The following is a 16,271-nucleotide window of genomic DNA, read 5'->3' as shown; positions in this document are numbered from 1 at the left end:
CATGCTGCTATAATGTGGTGATACCAAGAGAACCACAGTCTCTACTTCAATCTTGATAATTCAACTGGGTTTTAAATGTCACCATCTTAAGGCTATTGATTTATCAGTGAAACAAGAGAGGTCAGTGTAATTTAACACGGTTTTGCAGAGCTAGAATACTGCATTGGGCATATATTGCTTATCTGGGAAGTTATAGATGTGAGTTTGTCTACAGGAGTGCCAAAGTTTGATGGTTAACGATAGTTTAATTTTAAACTTACAGGACACAGGTTAAGATTAAGCTGTTTCTTTCATGTGAATCTCATCACTGAGATCTGATTCCACCTACAAAGGTAAGAGAATTTGAAGTAAGTAGCAACTAATCTTCTCAAAATGTTCCAAATTGCAAAAACAAGTCTGGCTTTTAATCTGAGAATTATTATTTTATCAGGATCTATCTATAAAATATACCATTTGACCATAACAGAATAAATTATAAGTTGGGTGTTTGTTTTTTAAGAAGAAGCACTTGATCAGCCTAATTGATAAATATTGTCTTATTCCATGATGGGCTGAAGACAATAAAAGCAGCAAGATATTTTTTTCATATGAACTAAAACTATGGCTTTGCATTTACAAAGAAACGTTCAATTCTTATGCTAGCATTTTAAAATCTTTTCTCATTTAAAAACATATCTAGCATATCATTGAATGTAATACTGAATAATTTTTCTTTACGTATTTTAAATTGCGTATCCAATATATTTTAGTTATCTCTGCAGCAAGTGCCATAACCTAAGAAATGAACAGTCAAAAAGGCAATCTTTGATAACATCTTTAGCAACTTGAATTATTTTAAATGAAGAGGGGATTTCTATATGTAGAATGCATAAAAAACCTTTAAACTGAGCAATTGTTTTCAGAACTTCACAAATACTAAAGAATTCCGGTCATTGTATTTCTTCCATATTAAAAATACACTGTAGCCATATTAAAAGATACTTTGAGCTGCTGTATTTCCTAACCTGTATATTTAAACTTGAACAGTGTATGCATTCATTATAGCATGTTATAGAACTATCTTTCTAACAAGAATATCGGTTACCTAAAGCCAATTATGATGTTTGGATATTGTGATGTAATGCAGTGAATTGACCTGCTGTTGAGTAAGACTGACTTCAGTAATAATTCATTTAACTTTAAAATGACAGACCCCAAAAGTCCCCGATGATATTGTCAGGCGCTATGCTTTAAGACAAGGCAGTTGACAGGATATTTTTCTTTCTCGAGATTTGCAAGTCTCTCTAACTTTCAGAAAAATAAAAAGCAAGTAGGTGGATATAACTCTGCTACCCTACCTATTTAGTTAAAAAGTAAAAAACCACCCAGTCACTCAGTCGAAAACACAGACGCTTGGCATTCTCTACTCAAGTTATCTGAATTTGTAATTTAAATTTTCAATTTCAAAAGAAAGACCTGTGTCTCAGGTTCCCAGAAAGCCAGCTCTGAGATGGAGTTTGCCATGCAGGAAGTTTACTGCGGAGTGTCCCTGGGAACAGCCCCTATGCAAGGGAAAGGAAGGAAGCAGGGCTGGAGACAGGAGGAAGAGGAAATGTGATACAGCCACTATGGGCACCCTTGCCTACCATAGGGAAACTCGGAAGATAAATGACCCTTCAGAGCTGATCTGAGTTGAGGTGGAATGGCTGGGATATTAAACTCCCGTGCAGATTAGTCATTGGATGTGGGTCACCTGGGAAGGCGACCTGACCTTGGGCAAGGTGGCTTTCTTCAGCAATGATAATCCTGGAAGTGGCTGACAGGGGAGGTTGTCCCTCAGCAGTGCTCCTAGTCACTAAGGGAACGAGTACTTCAGTCCTAAAGGGGACTCTAGGTGACATCACAGCATCCATCACAGGTTGACGTGCAGAAATATGTAGTTATCTAATGTTACTTATGTGCAGTCTAGATACTTATTTCTCATTTGTAAATTTGTGACATCTTTAGTTTTCCTGTAGTTCCTCAATAATATTGCCAAATACAGAGGTATAACCTTTTGGACACTAACAATATTATAACAAGGAATTTATCAAATGTGATACATAACTTCTTTGTACTGTGTGGAAAATATTTGCATTATGCCATTTTGGAATGCTGTAGTTATAAATTTGTGATTCTTGTGAGTCTCTTATTATAGAAACAGCTTGGGCTTGCAATGTCAACATGCTTCCTTTACTATTTCATTGTCCTCTCATCTTCTATTCTAATAACCCATGATAAATCCTTGATATCGTTAATTTAATATTTTTTTAATCTATTCTTCACCTTTAAAATGTGATTAGAGGTTATGGGAATAAATACAGTATGGAAGTCAAAATAATATTATATTGGCTGGGCACGGTGGCTCACACCTGTAATCCCAGCATTTTGAGAGGTCAAGGCAGGTGGATCACCTGAGGTCAGGAGTTTGAGACCAGTCTGGCCAACATGGTGAAACCCTATCTCTAGTAAAAGTACAAAAATTAGCTGGACATGGTGGCACAAGCCTGTAATCTCAGCTACTCGGGAGGCTGAGGCAGGAGAATCGCTTGAACCTGGGAGGCGGAGTTGCAGTGAGCTGAGATCACAACACTGAACTCCAGCCTGGGCGACAGAGTGAGACTCTGTCTCGCAAAAATAAATAAATAAATAAATAAATAATAATAACTATCATCCACCAAAAGCTTACTATGTGACAGGCACCAAGTGCTTTAGATAGCAGTTTATCAAAGTCTCTTTTAGAAATGGTGAGATGGAGCCTATGAGAAACTAAGTAACTTCCACCCGAAAGTAATGACTAGTGAGTAGCAGAGATGGATTCACACCTAGAACCAAAACTCCCTTATCTGCTATGCTTTACTATGCCAACACAGGTAGATAGGCACAGATATGTTGTTTCAATCATTCCACTGAAATATCCCAACACTTTTTATATCATTAGATACTGCTGAAAAATTTTAAGGGAGGCAAAAGAAAATCACGATTTACAACATTTTTCATGTCCATGAAAATACATTTTGTTTCTATGTAAGAGCTGAATTATTCTGTTCTCTGACGGGCCATTGAATTTATTTATTCATTCACTGAATCTCTCATTCATTTAACAAATATTTGCTGGGTACCTACTATGCCCCAGGCACTTAAGATTCACCAAAGAACAAAATGGACCAAATGCCCGGTTCATGGAGTTAAATTCCAGTGGAAGGAAAGAGATGATAAATGAGATGGAGAAAGAAATAAGTGAAGGATAGGGAGATCAGGAGTGGAGACAGTTGCTGCTTTACATAGGAAGGCCAGCATAGGCTAATCTATGATCAAAGACAGAAGGGAAGGGAAGTATATAGCCCCACAGATACTTAGAGGAAGATCATTCCAGCAGCTGGAAGACCCAGTGCGTGGTCAAAGATAGGAGTGTGTACATTGTGTGCATGGAGAAGGCTGATACTACTAGAGCAGAGTGAACCAGAAAGAATTCCTTTCCTTTATTTTTAAAGGCTTTCCTTTAAAGGTGACAAAAAAAATCAGTCAAAAGACCTGCTCAAACTTTCTTCAGCCCAAGTTCTTCAGCAAAAGCTTGGGTCAATAACAGACCCAAGTTCACATTGGAGATGGAAGGCAGGATAGACTTGAGCAATTGCTTCTAAGAGCAGTGGAACTGATGCATGGCTGTTCACATGTGAAGTTTTGTTTTTCTCAGAAGGGCATGAGCTGTCCTACCCTTTAAGAGAATGTGCAGACATGATCGCAAACAGGGTACAAATGCTGGTCCATGGAGCAAAGTCTTGGGAGAGTTTACTGACCCAACTGGGTGCATTGAAAATGTGCTCAGGGAGTTATTATGTCATGATCTGCGGATTAAATCCTCCCTAATTATGCAGTGATGAAGCAAAGAAGAATTCCCCACCACACCTTTGATGATGAGAATTTGGGCTCTTGGAAACGTTCTCAAAGACTTCAGTCAGTCTTGCTCTCTTCTTTCCAATCAGATCAAAAGGGGACACATTTGGGAAAAGTTCTCAATTCCAGTGATTCTTTCTCAGCAAGATTGGATAAAGTTAGGAAAGAAAGCAAGGGGCTTGGTTAAAATCAGTAAGGAACAACTTGTTATATTAATGTAATGTCAAATATTTGTTTGGTTTTTGTGTATGATACTGTTAAATTTATTTGATTATGCAAACTTTATTTATTTATAATAAAAATGAATGTAAAGATACTAAATCTGTTACAGAATGAAACCAAATCATGTCTCTTAATATTTGTACAAGCAGTGGAAGAAAATCTCTCTGATGTCCTTGAATTTACACTATGTTTACATTTCTTTCTTTGAAGCTGTAATGAAATCTGGCATATAGATTCTAACTGTGTTTATGCAGAATAACTTGAGTGAGATTTAAGGTCTAAAAAGAAAGTGGATGTGGAATATTTAAAACCCAGAATCAAAGGCATCTCTATTTACAATAACTTTCAGCTGTGTAAAAACATTAAGAAAGATTATTTAAATCCGTCTTTTATTTCATAAAATATTTCATCATTGATCTAAAATCAGAATATTCTTTCCATTGGTATGGATCAAAATAAATTCAAAGATGTGATACATTCTGATAATTAATGGGGTTTTTAAAAATGGTTGTTAATTAGAACAAATAACAAAAGAAACTTCTTTTATAACTTAATTGTAAATTTTCTTTTCTCTGATTATAAAAATATTAAACAGTTATTTTAAAGAATTTGGAAAATACAGCAATTTGCTTAGAAAAGAAATTGTAGTTAGGTGTAGTGGCACGTACTCATATTCCCAGCTACTCAGGTGGCTGAAGTGGGAGGATTGTTTGAGCCCAGGGGTTCAAGTCCAGCCTAACCAACATAGCAAGACCTTGAAAAGAAAGAAAGAAAGAAGGAAAGAAAGAAAGAGAAGAAAGAGAGAAGAAAGAAGAAAGAATTAAAAATTTCATTAATATACTACTCAGAAATAATTCTCAGTATTGTGATATACTACAAATAGATATCTTCGGAAATTATACATGTTTGTATAATGCATCAAAACTGAAATAATAACGTGAAATAATTTTGTTTCCTAATTAGTTTTTAATTATATTTATAATAAAAATCTATTACCAAAGGATTAAAAGTAAAAGTTCTGTCACCACAACCTTGACCTCTGTTTCCCAAGGTAATTGCTGCTGATTGTTGTATATTTGTTCCAATTTGACAGAGATATTACAATTGTATCATCCTACAGAAAACATTCACATTGTATGTTTGTCATCATGTATCTCATGGAGAATCTTAAAAATCAAAGAGATTAGCAGGGTATACAGCATATAAACAAGTACAATAAAGGACGCTTTTTTTGTAAGGCTTTCTCTACATGTAATTTTTAAGTTAAGATATTAAGTCAATGATATCAATTTGACACTTTTCCAAGTCCATACACTAGAGTCTGTTTCCACATCCTAGAAGATAACACGTAGGTAGGTAACTCTCCACTTACCAGAGAGAATCAGTCATCTCAAAAGCCAGCCTATTCCACACAGTATTGCTCTGCCAAATCCCTGCCTCTTTCCTACCCCACCACTCAAGAACTGATGTGCTTTCACGTAGAGGCCATGACCATCTTTGCCTTGGCCTTCACTGGATCCCCTGTCTTCTATTGTATCTGTGCCATGACATGCAATGCTTCTCTGTGCTTATCTTTCCAGGCTTTAAAAATCCCTTCTGTGCATAAGTTGGTCATCACTAGTATTAAATTCCTTGGTTTCAAGTTTCAAATGATAAAAACTTTTCTCCTTCTTAAATTCCTGTTTTCAATTTCTTGTTACAGTCTTAAATACTCGGCATCCGAAGGGAGACAAATGCTCATTCTACCCTAATATTATATCTTCACTTTGCTTGAAATCAACTGTTGATACTTCCAAAAAACAGCATTCCACAACATTTTGTGGCTAGGAATTCCCCAAGTCATGCAGCAGCCTGCTGCTTTCTAATAAGGATAGAAATTTCAGATCTTTCTTACTATTAAATCTTGGTGCAAGTTCATTCAAAGAAAGTTTAGGCTAATTAAAAAATTATGTCCTTTAACTTAATTCCCCAGTACCTATCTATCTATGATGTAATTGATCATGAATGGTTTCCATTGGCGTACATTTTCAACTACCAACATGCCTATTTTGAGGAGCTGTGTTCCACTCTCTTGAAGTGCCTTGGATTGTGCCACAAGGATTCCTAGTAAATGCTTGTGATAATAAATTAAAGTCTTAATTAGGATGCTAATGTACATAGCAATTGCTATTATATCAGCTTCCTTCGGTGGATAGAAATGGTATTTCATATCACTTATCCAATAGCATGTGTAATTATTCTGAAAACTCCTAAAATTCCTGAAATTTATTCTTTCTTCATTACTTCTTCATGTTCCACCTCTTCTCTTTCCTATGATATATATTATATGTGTTGTAGATACTTTAGTAATTTCAACCTCTATTATTCCAGTCAAACATCCCAACTGAAAGAAAGGTAAGGAGATGAATGCCCTCTGGCCCTGGATGATATGTAAGAAGAACCTAGCTCTGTAGCTTAAATTCCCCCAAACAAACAGAAAATGAGCAACTCCATGAGTAATGAGATTTGTACAACTTTTATCATGACCTAAAGTGACTTGAGTAATTGTATCCCAGGCCAAAGAAGGCTTCTACTCATTACTAATTCAATGAGTATGTTTAAAAATAATAAACTAATATATTTAAAAATAGTAATAAGTAAACAAATGATTTCAAGGCAACCTCAGTACGATTAACTGAATACAAATTATAATAGAAGCAAGATGGGAGGCTGAGAGAGGAGAATCCCTTGAATCCATGAGTTGGAAGTTGCAGTGAGCCAAGATCGGGCCATTGCACTCCACCGTGAGCAACAAGAGCAAAAATCCATCTAAAAAATAAAAATAAAAATAAAAATAAAGATCAGTCATGTTTTCTGGTTCTGTGGGAGGAGGAGAGAGTACAAACTTACACTGAACAATTTTATTTTTTAGGATTTCCAAAAGATAGAGCTAAAATTAAGCCTAGATTGAGTTCATGGTAAGTAGAAATAAAAACAACCTAAAGATTTCTCCTGATATAGTCAAAGCATACTTTACCAATACATAGTTCTGAGCTAGAGAAATCTTTTACAGGTTTACAAGATGGGTAGCCACACACTTTAAAATGTTCCTCTAATGGGAGCTGTATCCTCTTCTCCACCTGTGGCATCTTGACCCCTCTCCACTTCAACCAAGGCTGGATTTTCTCTACTCCCTTTCTTCTCTAGCGATCACAAGAGCTCATCCCCCGAAAAAAATGTCAAGTCTAATCCATCCCACTAAGATCTCATCTTAAAAACTGCAACAAAACAAATAGTCATAGTATAGAGAACATGTATTAAATGATCTCTATTCACTAACTTGTTTCCTTCAGGTTTACAAGTGAAAGCAAAGCATACTTTACCAATACGTAGTTATGAGATACAGAAATTTGTTTTCACAATGGGCCATTTTCCCCCATTTCCTCCTTTAAACATCCTCCTTCTTAATGCTCCCTGCATTCTCCTCAAGCTGTCAAGTTTAATCAAAACTTGTTCTGATGGAAAAATTTGCTATGCATATCACTTCTGCATAAGAGAATGGAAATAGTTTAAAGCAGCGGTCCCCAACCTTTTTGGCACCAGGGACCGGTTTCATGGAAGAAAATTTTTCCACGGCTGGAGGTTGGGAAAGGTTTCAGGATGAAACTGTTCCACCTCAGATCATCAGGCATTAGTTAGATTCTCATAAGAAGCATACAATCTAGATCTCTCGCATGTACAGTTCACAATAGGGCTTGCACTCCTATGGGAATCTAATGCCACCGCTGATCTGACAGGGGGCGGAGCTCAGGTAGTAATACTAGCTTGCCTGCTGCTCACCTCCTCCTGTGTGGCCTAGTTCCTAACAGGCCATGGACTCACACCAGTCTGCGCCGTGGGATTTGGGGACCCCTGGTTTAGAAGATCACCAATTCCAGGAGCATTTGCATGGAATAACGCAGTGCTATATATTTTTTAAAGTTAATTTCAATGTTTTTAGAGACAGGGTGTTACTCTGTTGCCCGGGCTGGAGTGCAGTGTTGTGATTCATAGTTCACAGCAGCCTTGAACTTCTGGAATCAAGCAATCCCCCCACCTCAAGCCTCCTGAGTGGTGGGGACTAGAGGTGAGTGCCACCATCCATCTAATTTTTTCTATTTCTTTTTTCTTTTTAGAGATAGGATCTCATTATGTTGACCAGACTGGTCTTGAACTCCTCCCCTGAAACTATCCTCCTGCCTCAGCCTCTCAAAGTGCTGGGATTCCAGGTGTGAACCCCAATGCAACTTCAGCATTTATAAAATAGTTCAAATTCATTGAATTTTAGAAATTCTTACAATCTCCTGTGGTAGGTATTAGTAACTTCATTATACAGATGAGCCAATCAGAGCATAAACAGGTTGGTGGCTTGCCCCTACTCACAGGCCTAAGCAAGTGGCAGAGCCCGAGTCTTAGCATACCTTTCATTGAAATCTTTTCTCTTAGGGCACAGGTGCCTTTAAAAGAGCTTAAAGTCTGAGTGTAAGTGAACAGCCCTATGCAAGAGAATTTCAGGTACGTAAGATTTGATGAAAAGGGAAAGGCAAAACTTTCAGGAATCTATCAGATTTTGGTCCATTGTATTTAATTGAATTGTTGAAAATGTATCTTTACAAATATCCACGTATAATTGTCTGATATTAAGGTCATGACCAAAGGATTCTGATACTCCATTTGATGTATAAGAGGAATTCTGTGGGGTATCTGCTTGAAAAGACTCTTCATGTTAGAACTTTTAGCCAGCAAGTCATGTTGAAGCCTGCTATGCTTCTTAATGCACAAACAAAACAAAACTAAACTAAACTAAAAAACCCACTCCAGCCTAATTTTGTTTTGCTCTTTTCTCTCCCTTTTCCAGTGTTGCTTTTTGACTCTATACTGCCCTTGTTGTACTTGCATGAATCCCTCCTTCTTAGCCTTTCAAGGAAATGATGAATGGCTTCGTATCTTGCCCATCTCACTCTTCTGCTTCCCAGTAGCTGCTAGAAAATAATTCAGCACCAGTTTACTTTTCAGTGTGTGTGTTATGGACTGAATATTTGTGTCCCCCCAAATTCATATGTTGAAGTCCTACTCCCCTTAGGATGGTATTTGGAAGTGAGACCTTTGGGAGGTAAATTAGGTTTTAGGTTTAGATGAGGTCAGTGGCCCCCGTGATGAGGTCGGTGGCCCCTTATAAAATGAAGAAGAGGCCTGGCACGGTGGCTCACGCCTGTAATCCCAGCACTTTGGGAGGCTGAGGCGGGAGGATCACGAGGTCAGGAGATCGAGACCATCCTGGCTAACACGGTGAAACCCTGTCTCTACTGAAAAATAGAAAAAATCAGCCGGGCATGGTGGCAGGCACCTATAGTCCCAGCTACTCGAGAGGCTGAGGCAGGAGAATGGCATGAACCTGGGAGACGGAGCTTGCAGTGAGCCGAGATTGCACCACTGCACTCCAGCCTGGGCAACAGAGTGAGACTCCGTCTCAAAAAAAAAAAAAAAAAAAAAAAAAGAAGAAGAGAGGTCAGAGTGCTCTCTCTCTCTCTTTCTCGCTCTCTCGCTCTCTCACTCTCTCTCTCTCTCTCTCTCTCTGCCATATGAGGACAGAGCCAGAAGGTAGTCCTCCATAAACAAGTAAGAGAACCATCACCAGCAATGGAATCTACTGCCACCTTGATCTTGGACTTCCAGTCTCCAGAACTGTGATAAATAAATATCTGTTGTTTAAGACACCCAGCCTATGGTATTCCATTATAGCAGCCTGAGCTAACCAACACAGTATGGTTTGTAGCTAGTCTGTGTGACTTTACCACACCCCTAGTACCTTTCAGAAACTACTGTAGTACGTGACGTTTTCTATTTATGCAGTTTTGCAGTGTTCAGTTCACCTTGGCTAAATGAACAGTGACACTTTGGACACTGTAGTACATATTTCATATACTAAGATACTGTTTATTTGACTATTCATCTAATAATAATTCATTATATTCCACAGTTTTTACCTTAAAAGATTGTAGTGTCAAACCTGAACTGTGCATTATTTTTTAAGTCTGTGTAATTTTAAAATGCTGCGTTTGCACTGCATTTGAATTATAATTTTTACCCAGTTCTTGCAAGCATGATTGAGGCAGCTGAATATTTTATTTTAAGCCCTGAAACTAAGATGGGGCTTAGCGATGTCTTCAGTGATCATCGTAGGGAAAGGGATATTTGCAGTAGAACATCCAGGACTACCGTGCAGGCCTGTGGGTTACAGCTTGACCTACTTGCTTGCAGTTCTCTCGCTAGAAAAGGAAGTCCTCCCTGCTCAGGCGTTTGGCAGAAAGCCCAATGAAACTACTTCTGTTTTTGGTGAGAGCAACTGATCTGAGGAATTTTTGAATACAGAGGAGAGAAATAGGGCATTTTCCAAGGTCCCAGTAACTATAGGAACGTGGAACAACAGCATTTTGGAATATGTATGCAGGGCACCAGGGAGCATGAGCTATGTGGCTGGATGCCTGGTGGGAATGACTGTCAGAAGTTTCATTTACAGGCTCCTGCAGGTTTCACAGAGAATCATTAGATATTATTTTTTCAAGACTGAAATGAGATAATAAAAATATGTTGACCTAAACACTGCCTACCAATTTTCTATTTCTATGTATTGCCTCTTATGCTGCAAGATGAAAAATAATATAATAAGAAAAAAAACTAGCTTCTATGTATTGAAGACCTAGGATGGATTAGGTACAGATTTAGGCCTTTAATGTTTTATCTAATTAATCCCTCACAGAATCCCACAGATTTGTGTGCCTATTTGATATATCTAAGATGAAGCATAGACTTACAAAAAATAGTTTCTGGGCTGGGCACGGTGGCTCATGCCTGTAATCTCAGCACTTTGGGAGGCCGAGGTGGGCAGATTACCTGAGGTCAGGAGTTCGAGACCAGCCTGGCCAACAAGGTGAAATCCCGTCTCTACTAAAAATACAAAAATTAGCCGAGGGTGGTGGCGGATGCCTGTAATCCCAGCTACTCAGAAGGCTGAGGCAGGAGAATCACTTGAACTCTGGAGGTGGAGGTTGCAGTGAGCTGAGATTGCACCATTGCACTCCAGCCTGGGCAACAGAGCGAGACTCCATCTCCAAAAAAAAAAAAGAAAAATAATAGTAACAGTAACGATTTCTCAAGTTCACATAACTATGCCATAGAAATGAGATTTAAACCTGACTCTGTTTAATTTAAAGCCAAATCCAAGAGCAGAAACATTTGGCGTAACTAATATATTGCATTCCCTATTCCCACATAGATTTTCATCCTTATAGGTGTAACAAGTTTCTCAACAAGCCAATTAACTTATTTTCATAGGTCAATTTTTTGATTCATTTCAGGTTCTAGGAGTAAGCTAGGAGTTATTTCTATCACCTACCATAATCAAAGCATGCTCCTCACCACCATCTTTGCCATAATCCCAGGAGATCATATACTTCCCCTATTCAGATTAGACCTGCCTACACCAATCTCATTTGCAAAACGGAATTTATGTTCATTTTCAGTCATATCTGTTAGATTGCAAGTATACAAATGAACAATTTTGGAAATTTGTTTATATTCTATTATATTCTTCTTAGAGTAAGCTCATGTTTGGTGGCCAGGTGATAATTACATATTTTTAAGTACACCTTAGAGATCTATCTAATTCAGTGTCCAATTTCTCTTTATTCCGTGAACTCTTTAGGTCATATTTGCTAAATTTCAGATTTTAATATCCAGTTTCATTTTTATGTAATTCGACAATGCTTCAAACTCACATAAAGATATACACTGAGGTGAAACTACTGGTATTTATGAAAATTGCATTCTTGCATTAGCCTATTCAAAACCCCTCAGCACTGAGAGATAAAATTTCAGTCTAAGTAGGTTAGCTCCATTTGATTTATGAGTGCCAAATCCTAGTCTTTGGCACAATTCCCTGGTATGGGAACTTAATACAGAGCCTCACCCATAAGCCAGACAAATGAGTCTTCTGTTTGGGATATAACATATATCTAAAGCAATGGTTCTTAAACATTTTCATCTTGTGGGCTATCATCCAGGCTTTGTGGTTGCTACTAAAAATCCTGTCATTAAAGTGACTTCTTGAGCAGCAGGCACAATAATGGACTGTTCCATCCTTCTGTGGATGAAAGGCAATTTCATCTAGTATTTAAAGAAACAACAAATGTTACAAACATATGAAAGAGAAGATAGAATAATATCTACTGCTTTATTTGACTTATCTTGAAATCAAACTTATATTTGCCTTTATACTCTCCAAGTTATACAGATTAGGTGTGATGCAAAGTGCAGAATGTAAAAGGAGATTGTCATACTCCACTGTAACCTATTATTATTACTATTTCTTAAAAATCAGTATCTAAGAAAAGTGCAAAACTCAGTTACTTGTGGCAAAAGGCCTTAGCCGGACTTGCCTATAAAAAGCCCCTCAGTGGACATTCATAGCGCATTGTTGGGTGCAGATCAGGGGAGGTTGCTCAGCACTGGCAGAACAAACATTCCAAGTTTTGAAGCCTGAATATACAGCCTGGGTAGCATGCTAAGTAGTAGTTCTATTGCCTCATAAATTATTTCTGGATGTCAATGTGCCCTGAGTATAGGAGACAGTAGTGCTATAGTTATCTGACTTTGTGGACTTCTCCCTCCACCCAGGCTTCCAAGACCCCCAATACAGGAAAACACAAATGAGACAATGGGGCTCATGCCCATCCACTTACATCTTTACCCCGTGTAAATTCTTTATACTCCTTAGCTGATTTTGGAATGAAGAAGAGTAAAAGCAACATTGAATTGAGTCCAAGTCATCATTCTTGCCCATCATCATCTCATGAGCAGACTTTGAAATCTGACCTCCCTCACTTGTAACTTATAGATAGCTGTATGAAATAACAAATATCTTAGGAAGCTCAACTGATTTAACTTTCAAGAAAAAGAAAAGAAATTATAAATATGATGATACTAAAAGAGCTAAATAGATGTTACTTAGGTAAAAAACAAAATGTTTGATCCCTGACTCTGAAACTCAGACATCCTGAATTATATAACTGCTTTCTATGTTTCAAACCACAGGGCATACATAAATGTGCAAAAGTGTAGGAAAAAGATTGTAAAGCATGCCTTTTACATAAGACATACTACACAAGTAACAGCAATGAAGGTGAAATCTGTGAGTGAACAAAATTCAAAAGTAGGCAGAGTTTTTTCATGCTCACAGAGAAAGAGAATTATGTAAGAAATATACACATAGCTCTTAAAAGGTGGGAAGCATGTGGGAAACATCAATTTTTGCAATAATGACATCTCTGTTATTATGAGGCTTTGAGATTGCCAAGCTGCTGAAAATGAGAGTTCCTCAAATGTCTTGGCTATTCTCCAGTTACAACTACTATCCAATCCACCATTCAACTATAAACACATTATCTACTATGGCAGACTTCCTCAACCATCACATTAGGGATAAACTTTTCATTTTTTTCTGAGACTTTGACATTACCATGAGTGTATTATTCAGGACCCTCATAGCTGTGGGGGACAGCAACCCAACTCAGATTGTCTTAAGCCAGAAAAGGAATTCACTTACATGTATTTGAAGAGGCAAGAGCTCCAGATGCTCAAAACACTGGTTTGTTTTTGGACTCCTTGATGGATTAAGGTGGATAATAAGTTGTTACTGGAAAATATTTCTGTTGTAGGATGGGGTTTACAGTCAAGTAGACATAAGTTCAAATCTCAATTCTACCACTTATTAGCTTTGTGATCTTGGGACATGACTAAACTCTGAGCTTCTGATTGCTCCTGTGTAAAATTGGCATAGCATGAAAATTCCTTGAGAAAAGGACAAAAGAAGCATTACCACCTTCTCTTTTGGGGACCTCATAAACCTCTGAAAAGGACCAAGTCAGAGAGAAGAGCTTGTGTGGGCAACCAGCTGAGGAATACAGCAGGTAAAGCACAGGTGTACCCTAGAACAACCTGCTTTGTGGGTTGGGAGCTTTTTAGATAACAGGATGAAATAGATACCACCAGAGAGGTATCACAGAAATAGCAGCTAGGGACATAAGCAAACATACTTCTACTCTCTCCTACTGAAATGGAGGTTAACACTAATGCTACTCAGTGACAGCATGACATGTTCAGCCCTCTATTAATCAGTAAGTTAGATTCTATGGTAAAATAATGTTTATATCACAAGTGTTATAAACATATTCTAATCTAAATATTAGATATAATTTGAGTTAAATTTAGCTTAAAAATTTTTGAGATGTATTTTTAATACTTAATTTTTGTGAATTAATGAAAGTGGATGCTAATCTTAATGTTTAAAAAAATAGGCATATGAATTAAAGTATATAATGGACGTGGGACACATGTTCAGATCTCTATCAAGGAAATTAAACACGTAGAGTTTATTTAGGAACTCAAAGCCTGAAGCAGGGAAAATGAAAAATGTCCAGGTCTATATGGAGAAAAGGAGCAGAGGATTCCTGAGTAAGATCACTTACTAAAGAAAGTTCTTACATGCATTTAGCTGAAGACTACCCTCCTTAGAGAACTAACACAGGAACAGAAAACCAAATGCTGCATGTTCTCACTTATAAGTGGGAGCTAAATGCTAAGAACTTATGAACACAAAGAAGGAAACAGACACAGACTACTTGAGCGGGGAGGTTGGGAGGAGGGAGAGGAGCAGAAATGATAACTATTAGGTGCTGAGCTTAAAATACCTGGGTGATGTAAGAATATGTACAACAAACCCTTGTGACATGTGTTTGTCTATGTAACAAATCTTCACATGTGCTTTCAAATCTAAATTTTTTTTTTTTTTTTAAAGGTGAGTTCGTAGCTCAGCCTCTCAGCACGTGATCTTACTTGGGGTCACTGGAGAAGAAAATTGAATGTATAGATGGCACTTTTCCTCTCTGGCAAAAATTGGAAAGCAATTTGCCTTTCACAATATACAAAAGCAATAAAGTATATTTTGGAAGAAAAGGCTATGTTGCTTCAGGGTAGTACAGCCCTTGAGACATAGCCAAAATATTTTTCCTTTTTTTTTTCCCATTTTATAGCTGTTTTGTTCTTGAGTAGTTCAAGATTAAAAGCCATCATTAGAACTGCTTTTCCTATTTTAAATTTTAACCTAAAATTATTCTTTTGCAAATTCAGGTTGTGTTTCACGCCTAGACCAATAAACAAGATACTCATGTTGACTATTAACCAAAAAGGGGTCATTGGCTAGACATTGAAGTTCTTTAAGTCTAGGGAATTATTGGACTCATGACTTCTTTTTTTTTTCAGGCCTTGTCATTTATAGGTTTGGCTCAATTCATCGTAATAAACTCAGTAGTGTGTCTATGCGAAGATGGAGAAAAATCTTTGTCAAGAATGCTACTAATAGCTGTTTCAGCTATCTATTGTTCCATAAAAAGCCATGCCTAAATGTAGTGGCATATAAAGAAATTATTTTAGGCCAGGCGCAGTGGCTCACGCCTGTTATCTCAGCACTTTGGGAGGCCAAGGAGGGCGGATCCGAGGTCAGAAGATTGAGACCATCCTGGCTAACATGGTGAAACCCCGTCTCTACTAAAAAATACAAAACAGTAGCCAGACATGGTGGCATGCGCCTGTAGTCTCAGCTACTCGGGAGGCTGAGGCAGGAGAATTGCTTGAACCCGGGAGGCGGAGGTTGCCGTGAGCCAAGATCGCGCCGCTACACTCCAGCCTGGGTGACAGAGGGAGACTCCGTCTCAAAAAAAAAAAAAAAAAAAAAAAAAAAGAAAACATTAAAAAAGCGTTCTGCTAGTCTTGTTAGGGGTCTTTCTCTTTTTGTTTTTTTATTATACTTTAAGTTCTAGGGTACATGTGCACAATGTGCAGGTTTGTTGTTGGGAGTCTTTCACGCAGATGCAGTGGGGTGGTAGCTGAGCCTAGAGCTTCTAAATGGCTTACTCAGATACCTGATGATTGGAGGGGACATCCGGACGCTAGGACATCTCTTTCTCCACATCATCCTTTTATGTGACTAGATTGGGCTTTCTATAAAATGGAAAGCTTTGGTCAGATTTATCACAAGACTAGCCTAGATTCAAAGGGAA

General features: G+C 37.8%; 1 long non-coding RNA gene across 1 annotated transcript; it reads right to left on the bottom strand.

Annotated features, from left to right (window-relative positions):
• Nucleotides 1–228: 228 nt before the first annotated feature.
• LOC109023856 (uncharacterized) lies at nt 229–9,038 on the bottom strand. The gene is made up of 3 exons (XR_002003316.4): nt 5,163–9,038; nt 4,806–4,891; nt 229–324 (listed from the first exon to the last, which is right to left on the bottom strand). It is a non-coding gene; the product is annotated as an uncharacterized lncRNA (long non-coding RNA).
• Between the last annotated feature and the right edge of the window lie 7,233 nt (nt 9,039–16,271).

The sequence above is a fragment of the Gorilla gorilla genome, chromosome 19 (assembly GCF_029281585.2).
Source record: "Gorilla gorilla gorilla isolate KB3781 chromosome 19, NHGRI_mGorGor1-v2.1_pri, whole genome shotgun sequence".
NCBI classification, from domain to species: Eukaryota; Metazoa; Chordata; class Mammalia; order Primates; family Hominidae; genus Gorilla; species Gorilla gorilla.
This window is presented reverse-complemented; position numbering and strand designations above follow the sequence as displayed.